This window comes from Bombina bombina, chromosome 6, assembly GCF_027579735.1.
Source record: "Bombina bombina isolate aBomBom1 chromosome 6, aBomBom1.pri, whole genome shotgun sequence".
NCBI lineage: Eukaryota > Metazoa > Chordata > Amphibia > Anura > Bombinatoridae > Bombina > Bombina bombina.
Window position 1 is genome coordinate 810,604,533 of NC_069504.1, and position 13,716 is coordinate 810,618,248.

Genomic DNA, 13,716 nt, shown 5'->3' on the forward strand with positions numbered 1-13,716 from the left:
TTCCTTCTTCGAAACTGGTTTCGGACACAAAGAAGGCACGACTATCTCCTGGTTAATGTTTTTGTTAGAAACAACTTTTGGAAGAAAACCAGGTTTAGTACGTAAAACCACCTTATCTGCATGGAACACCAGATAAGGAGGAGAACACTGCAGAGCAGATAATTCTGAAACTCTTCTAGCAGAAGAAATTGCAACCAAAAACAAAACTTTCCAAGATAATAACTTAATATCAACGGAATGTAAGGGTTCAAACGGAACCCCCTGAAGAACTGAAAGAACTAAGTTGAGACTCCAAGGAGGAGTCAAAGGTTTGTAAACAGGCTTGATTCTAACCAGAGCCTGAACAAAGGCTTGAACATCTGGCACAGCTGCCAGTTTTTTGTGAAGTAACACAGACAAGGCAGAAATCTGTCCCTTCAAGGAACTTGCAGATAATCCTTTCTCCAATCCTTCTTGAAGAAAGGATAGAATCTTAGGAATCTTTACCTTGTCCCAAGGGAATCCTTTAGATTCACACCAACAGATATATTTTTTCCATATTTTGTGGTAAATTTTTCTAGTTACAGGCTTTCTGGCCTGAACAAGAGTATCAATAACAGAATCTGAGAACCCTCGTTTTGATAAGATCAAGCGTTCAATCTCCAAGCAGTCAGCTGGAGTGAGACCAGATTCGGATGTTCGAACGGACCTTGAACAAGAAGGTCTCGTCTCAAAGGTAGCTTCCATGGTGGAGCCGATGACATATTCACCAGATCTGCATACCAAGTCCTGCGTGGCCACGCAGGAGCTATCAAGATCACCGACGCCCTCTCCTGATTGATCCTGGCTACCAGCCTGGGGATGAGAGGAAACGGCGGGAATACATAAGCTAGTTTGAAGGTCCAAGGTGCTACTAGTGCATCTACTAGAGTCGCCTTGGGATCCCTGGATCTGGACCCGTAGCAAGGAACCTTGAAGTTCTGCCGAGAGGCCATCAGATCCATGTCTGGAATGCCCCACAGTTGAGTAATTTGGGCAAAGATTTCCGGATGGAGTTCCCACTCCCCCGGATGTAATGTCTGACGACTCAGAAAATCCGCTTCCCAATTTTCCACTCCTGGGATGTGGATTGCAGACAGGTGGCAGGAGTGAGTCTCCGCCCATTGAATGATTTTGGTCACTTCTTCCATCGCCAGGGAACTCCTTGTTCCCCCCTGATGGTTGATGTACGCAACAGTCGTCATGTTGTCTGATTGAAACCGTATGAACTTGGCCTTTGCTAGCTGAGGCCAAGCCTTGAGAGCATTGAATATCGCTCTCAGTTCCAGAATATTTATCGGTAGAAGAGATTCTTCCCGAGACCAAAGACCCTGAGCTTTCAGGGATCCCCAGACCGCGCCCCAGCCCATCAGACTGGCGTCGGTCGTGACACTGAGCATGCACAGTTGTAATGGTCTTAGATGAATGCGCGCAAAAGGAACTATGTCCATTGCCGCTACCATCAAACCTATTACTTCCATGCACTGCGCTATGGAAGGAAGAGGAACGGAATGAAGTGTTTGACAAGAGTTTAGAAGTTTTGTTTTTCTGGCCTCTGTCAGAAAAATCCTCATTTCTAAGGAGTCTATTATTGTTCCCAAGAAGGGAACCCTTGTCGACGGAGATAGAGAACTCTTTTCCACGTTCACTTTCCATCCGTGAGATCTGAGAAAGGCCAGGACTATGTCCGTGTGAGCCTTTGCTTGAGGAAGGGACGACGCTTGAATCAGAATGTCGTCCAAGTAAGGTACTACTGCAATGCCCCTTGGTCTTAGCACCGCTAGAAGGGACCCTAGTACCTTTGTGAAAATCCTTGGAGCAGTGGCTAATCCGAAAGGAAGCGCCACGAACTGGTAATGCTTGTCCAGGAATGCGAACCTTAGGAACCGATGATGTTCCTTGTGGATAGGAATATGTAGATACGCATCCTTTAAATCCACCGTGGTCATGAATTGACCTTCCTGGATGCAAGGAAGAATAGTTCGAATGGTTTCCATCTTGAACGATGGAACCTTGAGAAACTTGTTTAAAATCTTGAGATCTAAGATTGGTCTGAACGTTCCCCCTTTTTTGGGAACTATGAACAGATTGGAGTAGAACCCCATCCCTTGTTCTCCTAATGGAACAGGATGAATCACTCCCATTTTTAACAGGTCTTCTACACAATGTAAGAATGCCTGTCTCTTTATGTGGTCTGAAGACAATTGAGACCTGTGGAACCTCCCCCTTGGGGGAAGCCCCTTGAATTCCAGAAGATAACCTTGGGAGACTATTTCTAGTGCCCAAGGATCCAGAACATCTCTTGCCCAAGCCTGAGCGAAGAGAGAGAGTCTGCCCCCCACCAGATCCGGTCCCGGATCGGGGGCCAACATTTCATGCTGTCTTGGTAGCAGTGGCAGGTTTCTTGGCCTGCTTTCCCTTGTTCCAGCCTTGCATCGGTCTCCAGGCTGGCTTGGCTTGAGAAGTATTACCCTCTTGCTTAGAGGACGTAGCACTTGGGGCTGGTCCGTTTCTACGAAAAGGACGAAAATTAGGTTTATTTTTGGCCTTGAAAGACCTATCCTGAGGAAGGGCGTTGCCCTTACCCCCAGTGATATCAGAGATAATCTCTTTCAAGTCAGGGCCAAACAGCGTTTTCCCCTTGAAAGGAATGTTAAGGAGTTTGTTCTTGGAAGACGCATCCGCTGACCAAGATTTCAACCAAAGCGCTCTACGCGCCACAATAGCAAACCCAGAATTCTTCGCCGCTAACCTAGCCAATTGCAAAGTGGCGTCGAGGGTGAAAGAATTAGCCAATTTGAGAGCACGGATTCTGTCCATAATCTCCTCATAAGGAGGAGAATCACTATCGATCGCCTTTACTAGCTCATCGAACCAGAAACACGCGGCTGTAGTGACAGGGACAATGCATGAAATTGGTTGTAGAAGGTAACCTTGCTGAACAAACATCTTTTTAAGCAAACCTTCTAATTTTTTATCCATAGGATCTTTGAAAGCACAACTATCTTCTATGGGTATAGTGGTGCGTTTGTTTAAAGTAGAAACCGCTCCCTCGACCTTGGGGACAGTCTGCCATAAGTCCTTTCTAGGGTCGACCATAGGAAACAATTTTTTAAATATGGGGGGAGGGACGAAAGGTATACCGGGCCTTTCCCATTCTTTATTTACAATGTCCGCCACCCGCTTGGGTATAGGAAAAGCTTCTGGGAGCCCCGGGACCTCTAGGAACTTGTTCATTTTACATAGTTTCTCTGGGATGATCAAATTCTCACAATCATCCAGAGTGGATAATACCTCCTTAAGCAGAGCGCGGAGATGTTCCAACTTAAATTTAAATGTAATCACATCGGGTTCAGCTTGTTGAGAAATTTTCCCTGAATCTGAAATTTCTCCCTCAGACAAAACCTCCCTGGCCCCCTCAGACTGGTGTAGGGGCATTTCAGAACCATTATCATCAGCGTCCTCATGCTCTTCAGTATCTAAAACAGAGCAGTCGCGCTTACGCTGATAAGTGGGCATTTTGGCTAAAATGTTTTTGATAGAATTATCCATTACAGCCGTTAATTGTTGCATAGTAAGGAGTATTGGCGCGCTAGATGTACTAGGGGCCTCCTGAGTGGGCAAGACTCGTGTAGACGAAGGAGGGAATGATGCAGTACCATGCTTACTCCCCTCACTTGAGGAATCATCTTGGGCATCATTTTCAGTGTCACATAAATCACATTTATTTAAATGAGAAGGAACCTTGGCTTCCCCACATTCAGAACACAGTCTATCTGGTAGTTCAGACATGTTAAACAGGCATAAACTTGATAACAAAGTACAAAAAACGTTTTAAAATAAAACCGTTACTGTCACTTTAAATTTTAAACTGAACACACTTTATTACTGCAATTGCGAAAAAGTATGAAGGAATTGTTCAAAATTCACCAAAATTTCACCACAGTGTCTTAAAGCCTTAAAAGTATTGCACACCAAATTTGGAAGCTTTAACCCTTAAAATAACGGAACCGGAGCCGTTTTTAACTTTAACCCCTTTACAGTCCCTGGTATCTGCTTTGCTGAGACCCAACCAAGCTCAAAGGGGAATACGATACCAAATGACGCCTTCAGAAAGTCTTTTCTATGTATCAGAGCTCCTCACACATGCGACTGCATGTCATGCTTCTCAAAAACAAGTGCGCAATACCGGCGCGAAAATGAGGCTCTGCCTATGATTATGGAAAGCCCCTAGAGAATAAGGTGTCTAAAACAGTGCCTGCCGATATTATTTAACAAAAATACCCAGATTAAATGATTCCTCAAGGCTAAATATGTATAATATATCGATTTAGCCCAGAAAAACATAATTTATGCTTACCTGATAAATTCCTTTCTTCTGTTGTGTGATCAGTCCACGGGTCATCATTACTTCTGGGATATAACTCCTCCCCAACAGGAAATGCAAGAGGATTCACCCAGCAGAGCTGATATAGCTCCTCCCCTCTACGTCAGTCCCAGTCATTCGACCAAGAATCAACGAGAAAGGAGTAACCAAGGGTGAAGTGGTGACTGGAGTATAATTTAAAAGATATTTACCTGCCTTAAAAACAGGGCGGGCCGTGGACTGATCACACAACAGAAGAAAGGAATTTATCAGGTAAGCATAAATTATGTTTTCTTCTGTTATGTGTGATCAGTCCACGGGTCATCATTACTTCTGGGATACCAATACCAAAGCAAAAGTACACGGATGACGGGAGGGATAGGCAGGCTCATTATACAGAAGGAACCACTGCCTGAAGAACCTTTCTCCCAAAAATAGCCTCCGAAGAAGCAAAAGTGTCAAATTTGTAAAATTTGGAAAAAGTATGAAGCGAAGACCAAGTTGCAGCCTTGCAAATCTGTTCAACAGAGGCCTCATTCTTAAAGGCCCAAGTGGAAGCCACAGCTCTAGTGGAATGAGCTGTAATTCTTTCAGGAGGCTGCTGTCCAGCAGTCTCATAGGTTAAACGTATTATGCTACGAAGCCAAAAAGAGAGAGAGGTAGCAGAAGCTTTTTGACCTCTCCTCTGTCCAGAATAAACGACAAACAGGGAAGAAGTTTGGCGAAAATCCTTAGTTGCCTGCAAGTAGAACTTGAGGGCACGAACAACATCCAGATTGTGTAGAAGACGTTCCTTCTTTGAAGAAGGATTTGGACACAAGGATGGAACAACAATCTCTTGATTGATATTCCTGTCAGTGACTACCTTAGGTAAGAACCCAGGTTTAGTACGCAGAACTACCTTGTCTGAGTGAAAAATCAGATAAGGAGAATCACAATGTAATGCTGATAACTCAGAGACTCTTCGAGCCGAGGAGATAGCCATTAAAAACAGAACTTTCCAAGATAACAATTTTATATCAATGGAATGAAGGGGTTCAAACGGAACACCCTGTAAAACGTTAAGAACTAAGTTTAAACTCCATGGCGGAGCAACGGTTTTAAACACAGGCTTGATCCTAGCTAAAGCCTGACAAAAAGCCTGGACGTCTGGATATTCTGACAGACGTCTGTGTAACAAGATGGACAGAGCTGAAATCTGTCCCTTTAATGAACTGGCTGATAAACCCTTTTCTAAACCTTCTTGTAGAAAGGACAAAATCCTAGGGATCCTAACCTTACTCCAGGAGTAACGTTTGGATTCACACCAGTATAGGTATTTGCGCCATATTTTATGGTAAATCTTTCTGGTAACAGGCTTCCTAGCCTGTATCAGGGTATCAATAACCGACTCAGAAAAACCACGTTTTGATAAAATCAAGCGTTCAATTTCCAAGCAGTCAGTTTCAGAGAAGTTAGATTTTGATGTTTGAATGGACCCTGTATCAGAAGGTCCTGTCTTAGAGGTAGAGACCAAGGCGGACAGGATGACATGTCCACTAGATCTGCATACCAAGTCCTGCGTGGCCATGCAGGCGCTATTAGAATCACAGATGCTCTCTCCTGTTTGATTTTGGCAATCAATCGAGGAAGCAGCGGGAAGGGTGGAAACACATAAGCTATCCCGAAGTTCCAAGGTGCTGTCAAAGCATCTATCAGAATCGCTCCCGGATCCCTGGATCTGGACCCGTAGTGAGGAAGTTTGGCGTTCTGGCGAGACGCCATGAGATCTATCTCTGGTTTGCCCCAACGTCGAAGTATTTGGGCAAAGACCTCCGGATGAAGTTCCCACTCTCCCGGATGAAAAGTCTGGCGACTCAAGAAATCCGCCTCCCAGTTCTCCACTCCCGGGATGTGGATTGCTGACAGGTGGCAAGAGTGAGACTCTGCCCAGCGAATTATCTTTGATACTTCCATCATTGCTAGGGAGCTCCTTGTCCCTCCCTGATGGTTGATGTAAGCTACAGTCGTGATATTGTCCGACTGAAACCTGATGAACCCCCGAGTTGTTAATTGGGGCCAAGCCAGGAGGGCATTGAGAACTGCTCTCAATTCCAGAATGTTTATCGGAAGGAGACTCTCCTCCTGATTCCATAATCCCTGAGCCTTCAGAGAATTCCAGACAGCGCCCCAACCTAGTAGGCTGGCGTCTGTTGTTACGATTGTCCAGTCTGGCCTGCTGAATGGCATCCCCCTGGACAGGTGTGGCCGATAAAGCCACCATAGAAGAGAATTTCTGGTCTCTTGATTCAGATTCAGAGTAGGGGACAAATCTGAGTAATCCCCATTCCACTGACTTAGCATGCACAATTGCAGCGGTCTGAGGTGTAGGCGTGCAAAAGGTACTATGTCCATTGCCGCTACCATTAAGCCGATCACCTCCATGCATTGAGCTACTGACGGGTGTTGAATGGAATGAAGGACACGGCATGTATCTTGAAGCTTTGTTAACCTGTCTTCTGTCAGGTAAATCTTCATTTCTACAGAATCTATAAGAGTCCCCAAGAATGGAACTCTTGTGAGAGGAAAAAGAGAACTCTTCTTTTCGTTCACTTTCCATCCATGCGACCTTAGAAATGCCAGAACTATCTCTGTATGAGACTTGGCAGTTTGAAAGCTTGAAGCTTGTATTAGAATGTCGTCTAGGTACGGAGCTACCGAAATCCCTCGCGGTCTTAGTACCGCCAGAAGGGCACCCAGAACCTTTGTGAAGATTCTTGGGGCCGTAGCCAATCCGAATGGAAGAGCTACGAACTGGTAGTGCCTGTCTAGGAAGGCAAACCTTAGATACCGGTGATGATCTTTGTGAATCGGTATGTGAAGGTAAGCATCTTTTAAATCCACTGTGGTCATGTACTGACCCTTTTGGATCATGGGTAAGATTGTCCGAATAGTTTCCATTTTGAACGATGGAACTCTTAGGAATTTGTTTAGAATCTTTAAATCTAAGATTGGCCTGAAAGTTCCCTCTTTTTTGGGAACCACAAACAGGTTTGAGTAGAACCCTTGTCCTTGTTCCGACTGCGGAACCGGATGGATCACTCCCATTAATAACAGATCTTGTACGCAGCGTAGAAACGCTTCTCTCTTTATCTGGTCTGTTGACAACCTTGACAGATGAAATCTCCCTCTTGGGGGAGATAATTTGAAGTCTAGAAGGTATCCCTGAGATATGATCTCTAGCGCCCAGGGATCCTGAACATCTCTTGCCCAGACCTGGGCGAAGAGAGAAAGTCTGCCCCCCACTAGATCCGGTCCCGGATCGGGGGCTCTCGGTTCATGCTGTCTTTGGGGCAGCAGCAGGTTTCCTGGCCTGTTTGCCCTTGTTCCAGGACTGGTTAGGTTTCCAGCCTTGCCTGTAACGAGCAACAGCTCCTTCCTGTTTTGGTGCAGTGGAGGTTGATGCTGCTCCTGTTTTGAAATTCCGAAAGGGACGAAAATTAGACTGTCTAGCCTTAGCTTTGGCTTTGTCTTGAGGTAGGGCGTGGCCCTTACCTCCTGTAATGTCAGCGATAATTTCTTTCAAACCGGGCCCAAATAAAGACTGCCCCTTGAAAGGTATATTAAGTAATTTGGACTTAGAAGTAACATCAGCTGACCAGGATTTTAGCCACAGTGCCCTACGTGCCTGTATGGCGAATCCTGAGTTCTTAGCCGTAAGTTTGGTTAAATGTACTACGGCCTCCGAAATGAATGAATTAGCTAGTTTAAGGACTCTAAGCCTGTCCATAATGTCGTCTAGCGTAGATGAACTAAGGTTCTCTTCCAGAGACTCAATCCAAAATGCTGCCGCAGCCGTAATCGGCGCGATACATGCAAGGGGTTGCAATATAAAACCTTGTTGAACAAACATTCTCTTAAGGTAACCCTCTAATTTTTTATCCATTGGATCTGAAAAAGCACAGCTATCCTCCACCGGGATAGTGGTACGCTTAGCTAAAGTAGAAACTGCTCCCTCCACCTTAGGGACCGTTTGCCATAAGTCCCGAGTGGTGGCGTCTATTGGAAACATTTTTCTAAATATTGGAGGGGGTGAGAACGGCACACCGGGTCTATCCCACTCCTTAGTAACAATTTCATTTAATCTCTTAGGTATAGGAAAAACGTCAGTACTCGCCGGTACCGCAAAGTATTTATCCAACCTGCACAGTTTCTCTGGTATTGCAACGGTGCTACAATCATTGAGAGCTGCTAAGACCTCCCCTAGTAATACACGGAGGTTCTCCAATTTAAATTTAAAATTTGAAATATCTGAATCCAATCTGTTTGGATCAGAACCGTCACCCACAGAATGAAGCTCTCCGTCCTCATGCTCTGCAAGCTGTGACGCAGTATCAGACATGGCCCTAGTATTGTCAGCGCACTCTGTTCTCACCCCAGAGTGATCGCGCTTGCCTCTTAGTTCTGGTAATTTAGACAAAACTTCAGTCATAACAGTAGCCATATCATGTAATGTTATCTGTAATGGCCGCCCAGATGTACTAGGCGCCATAATATCACGCACCTCCCGGGCGGGAGATGCAGGTACTGCCGCGTGAGGCGAGTTAGTCGGCATAACTCTCCCCTCGCAGTTTGGTGAAATTTGTTCACATTGTACAGATTGACTTTTATTTAAAGTAGCATCAATACAGTTAGTACATAAATTTCTATTGGGCTCCACCTTGGCATTGGAACAAATGACACAGATATCTTTCTCTGAGTCAGACATGTTTAACACACTAGCAATAACTTGCAACCTGGTTATAATCTTTTTTAGCAAAAACGTACTGTGCCTCAAAGAGGTACTAAACGATTAAATGACAGTTGAGATAATGAAACTGAAAAACAGTTATAGCATCAAACTTTAAAACAACACAACTTTTAGCAAAGGTTTTGTTCCCATTAGTAAAATAACAATAATTAAATTTTAAATAAAATACAGAGCAACGTTTTTATTCACAGTCAATATAAAATTCTCACAGCTCTGCTGAGAGAATATACCTCCCTTCAAAGAAGTTTGAAGACCCCTTAGATCTGTCAGAGATGAACCGGATCATGCAGGAAATACAAGAGTAGCTGACTGGAAATTTTTGATGCGTAGCAAAGAGCGCCAAAAACGGCCCCTCCCTCTCACACACAGCAGTGAAGAGAAACGAAACTGTCACAATTAAAGCAAACAACTGCCAAGTGGAAAATAATGCCCAAATATTTATTCACTCAGTACCTCAGCAATGTAAACGATTCTACATTCCAGCAAAAACGTTTAACATGACAAATACTTATTAAAAGGATTAGTGACCTTTAACAGAGTAGTTCCGGTGAAATACCATCCCCAGAATACTGAAGTGTATACATACATGTCATTATAACGGTATGGCAGGATTTTTTCATCAATTCCATTCAGAAAATAAAAACTGCTACATACCTCAATGCAGATTCATCTGCCCGCTGTCCCCTGATCTGAAGCTTTTACCTCCCTCAGATGGCCGAGAACAGTAATATGATCTTAACTACTCCGGTTAAAATCATAGTAAAAAACTCTGGTAGATTCTTCTTCAAACTCTGCCAGAGAAGTAATAACACGCTCCGGTGCTATTGTAAAATAACAAACTTTTGATTGAAGTCATAAAAACTAAGTATAATCACCATAGTCCTCTCACACATCCTATCTAGTTGTTGGGTGCAAGAGAATGACTGGGACTGACGTAGAGGGGAGGAGCTATATCAGCTCTGCTGGGTGAATCCTCTTGCATTTCCTGTTGGGGAGGAGTTATATCCCAGAAGTAATGATGACCCGTGGACTGATCACACATAACAGAAGAAATGTCTACAGTCTTAATAAGCCCTTGTGAAGCCCTTATTTACTGTCTGAATAAAAATGGCTTACCGGATCCCATAGGGAAAATGACAGCTTCCAGCATTACATCGTCTTGTTAGAATGTGTCATACCTCAAGCAGCAAAAGACTGCTCACTGTTCCCCCAACTGAAGTTAATTCCTCTCAACAGTCCTGTGTGGAACAGCCATGGATTTTAGTAACGGTTGCTAAAATCATTTTCCTCATACAAACAGAAATCTTCATCTCTTTTCTGTTTCAGAGTAAATAGTACATACCAGCACTATTTTAAAATAACAAACTCTTGATTGAATAATAAAAACTACAGTTAAACACTAAAAAACTCTAAGCCATCTCCGTGGAGATGTTGCCTGTACAACGGCAAAGAGAATGACTGGGGTAGGCGGAGCCTAGGAGGGATCATGTGACCAGCTTTGCTGGGCTCTTTGCCATTTCCTGTTGGGGAAGAGAATATCCCACAAGTAAGGATGACGCCGTGGACCGGACACACCTATGTTGGAGAAACCAAGTTTAGTACGTAAAACCACCTTATCCGAATGAAAAATAAGTTAAGGTGAATTATATTGTAATGCCGAAAGCTCAGACACTCTTCGAGCCGAAGAAATGGCAACAAGAAATAAAACTTTCCAAGATAACAACTTAATATCTATGGAATGCATAGGCTCAAACGGAACACCTTGAAGAACTTTAAGAACTAAATTCAAACTCCATGGAGGAGCAATTGGTTTAAACACAGGGCTGATTCTAATCAAAGCCTGACAAAAGGATTGAACATCTGGGACATCTGCCAGACGCTTGTGTAACAAAATAGATAAGGCAGAGTTCTGACCCTTTAGGGAACTCGCTGATAAACCCTTCTCCAATCCTTCTTGGAGAAAAGACAAAATCCTGGGAATCCTAACTCTACTCCATGAGTAGCCCTTGGATTCACACCAATAAAGATATTTACGCCATATCTTATGGTAAATCTTCCTAGTTACAGGTTTACACGCCTGAATTAAGGTATCTATGACCGAATCAGAGAAACCCTGCTTGGATAGGATTAAGCGTTCAATCTCCAAGCAGTCAGCTGCAGAGAAACTAGATTCGGGTGAAGGAAGGGTCCCTGAATGAGAAGGTCGTTCCTCAATGGAAGTTTCCAAGGTGGCAGGGATGACATGTCCACCAGATCGGCATACCAAATCCTGCGAGGCCACGCAGGAGCGATGAGGATCACTGATGCCTTCTCCTGTTTGATTTGAGCAATAACCCGGGGAAGAAGAGCAAACGGGGGGAATAGATATGCTAGGCTGAAGGACCAAGGAACTGCCAAGGCATCTATCAGTTCCGCCTGGGGATCCCTGGACCTGGACCCGTATCTCGGAAGCTTGGCATTCTGAGGAGATGTCATGAGATCCAACACCGGCCGACCCCATTTGAGAATCAGGTTGGCGAATATTTCCGGATGGAGTTCCCACCCTCCTGAAAGAAAGGTCTGCCTGCCCAGAAAATCCGCCTCCCAGTTGTCCACCCCTGGGATGTGGATTGTTGACAGATGGCAAGAATGGGCCTCCGCCCACTGGATTATCTCGGCTACTTTGGTCATCGCTAAGGAACTCCTTGTTCCTCCCTGGTGATTGATGTACGCCACTGTCGTTATGTTGTCCGACTGGAATCTGATGAATTGTGCCGAAGCCAACTGAGGCCAGGCCCGAAGAGCATTGAAGATCGCCCTCAGCTCTAGGATGTTGATAGGAAGGAGAGACTCTGCTTGAGTCAGTACTCCCTGAGCCTTTAAAGAGCCCCAGACTGCTCCCCATCCTAAAAGGCTGGCGTCTGTTGCCACAATCACCCATGAAGGTCTGTGAAAGCATGTCCCCTGGGATAGATGATCCAGAGACAACCACCATTGAAGAGAGTCCCTCGTCTCCTGTTCCAGGGTTATTAAAGGAGACAAATCCGTATAATCTCCATTCCACTGCCTGAGCATGCTTAACTGCAAAGGCCTGAGGTGAAACCGAGCAAACGGTATGATGTCCATTGCCGCCACCATCAATCCGATTACCTCCATGCACTGAGCCACTGACGGCTGAGGAGTGGACTGAAGGGCTCGACATGTATCCAGAATCTTTGATTTTCTGACCACCGTCAGAAAAATTCTCATGGATATAGAATCGATTAGAGTTCCGAAGAAGGGCACCCTTGTCTTCGGGATTAAAGAACTCTTTTCCAGATTTACATTCCACCCGTGAGTTCTCAGGAAGGATAGCACAATGTCGGTATGGGACCTTGCTTGCTGACAAGATGACGCCTGGATTAGAATATCGTCCAGATAAGGCGCCACCGCAATGCCCCGCGGTCTTAGAACCGCCAGCAGAGACCCCAGAACCTTTGTGAAAATTCTGGGCGCCGTGGCCAGACCGAAAGGAAGAGCCATGAACTGAAAGTGTTTGTCCAGAAAGGCAAACCTCAGGAACCTGTGATGATCTCTGTGGATAGGCACATGAAGATATGCATCCTTTAAATCCACTGTCGTCATAAATTGACCCTCCTGGATCAATGAAAGAATGGTACGAATAGTTTCCATCTTGAAGGATGGAAATCTGAGAAACTTGTTTAGACTCTTGAGGTCTAAGATAGGTCTGAAGGTTCCCTCCTTTTTGGGAACCACAAAGAGCATTGAACCAATAAGCTGCCGCACTAGTGACCGTAGCGATGCACGCAGTCGGTTGCAATAGCAAACCCTGGTGAACATAGATCTTTTTAAGAAGATCCTCCAACTTCTTGTCCATAGGGTCTTTGAAGGCACAACTATCCTCAATAGAAATAGTAGTTCGTTTGGCCAAGGTGGAAATAGCCCCCTCCACCCTAGAAACCGTTTGCCAAGTTTCCCTGACAGCGTCAGCTATAGGGAACATCTTCTTGAAAATAGGAAAACATCTGAGTAAGAAGGAACTTTGAAGTATTTGTCCAACTTACTCGATTTCTCAGGAAAGACCACTACCGTGGAGTCACAGTCGTCCAAAGTCACTAAAACCTCCCTGAGTAACAGGCGGAGGTGTTCTAGTTTAAACCTGAAAGAGACAACTTCTGAATCAGTCAACGGTAAGGAACTCCCTGAGTCTAAAATTTCACCTTCCGATAGAACCTCCATACCCTCCATCTTAGATCCCTGAGAGGGCCCATGCGAGATTGCCACCATAGCATCAGAAACTTCATTGACCACATAGTTGTCCTTCCTTTTACGTTTGCCTTGAAGTATAGGAAAGGCAGATAATGCATCAGAAAGTGTAGAAGACATAACCGCAGCTATGTCTTTTAACATAACTGCAGTAGAATCTAGAGAAGAAGTACAGGGCACTGCTTGAGCGGGCGTTAAAGGTTGGGACACTTGGGGAGAAAGCTGCGGCATACTCTGCATCTCATCATTAGACTACTGAGAAGCATCCACCTTTGAAATATTTTGAGTATGAAAATTT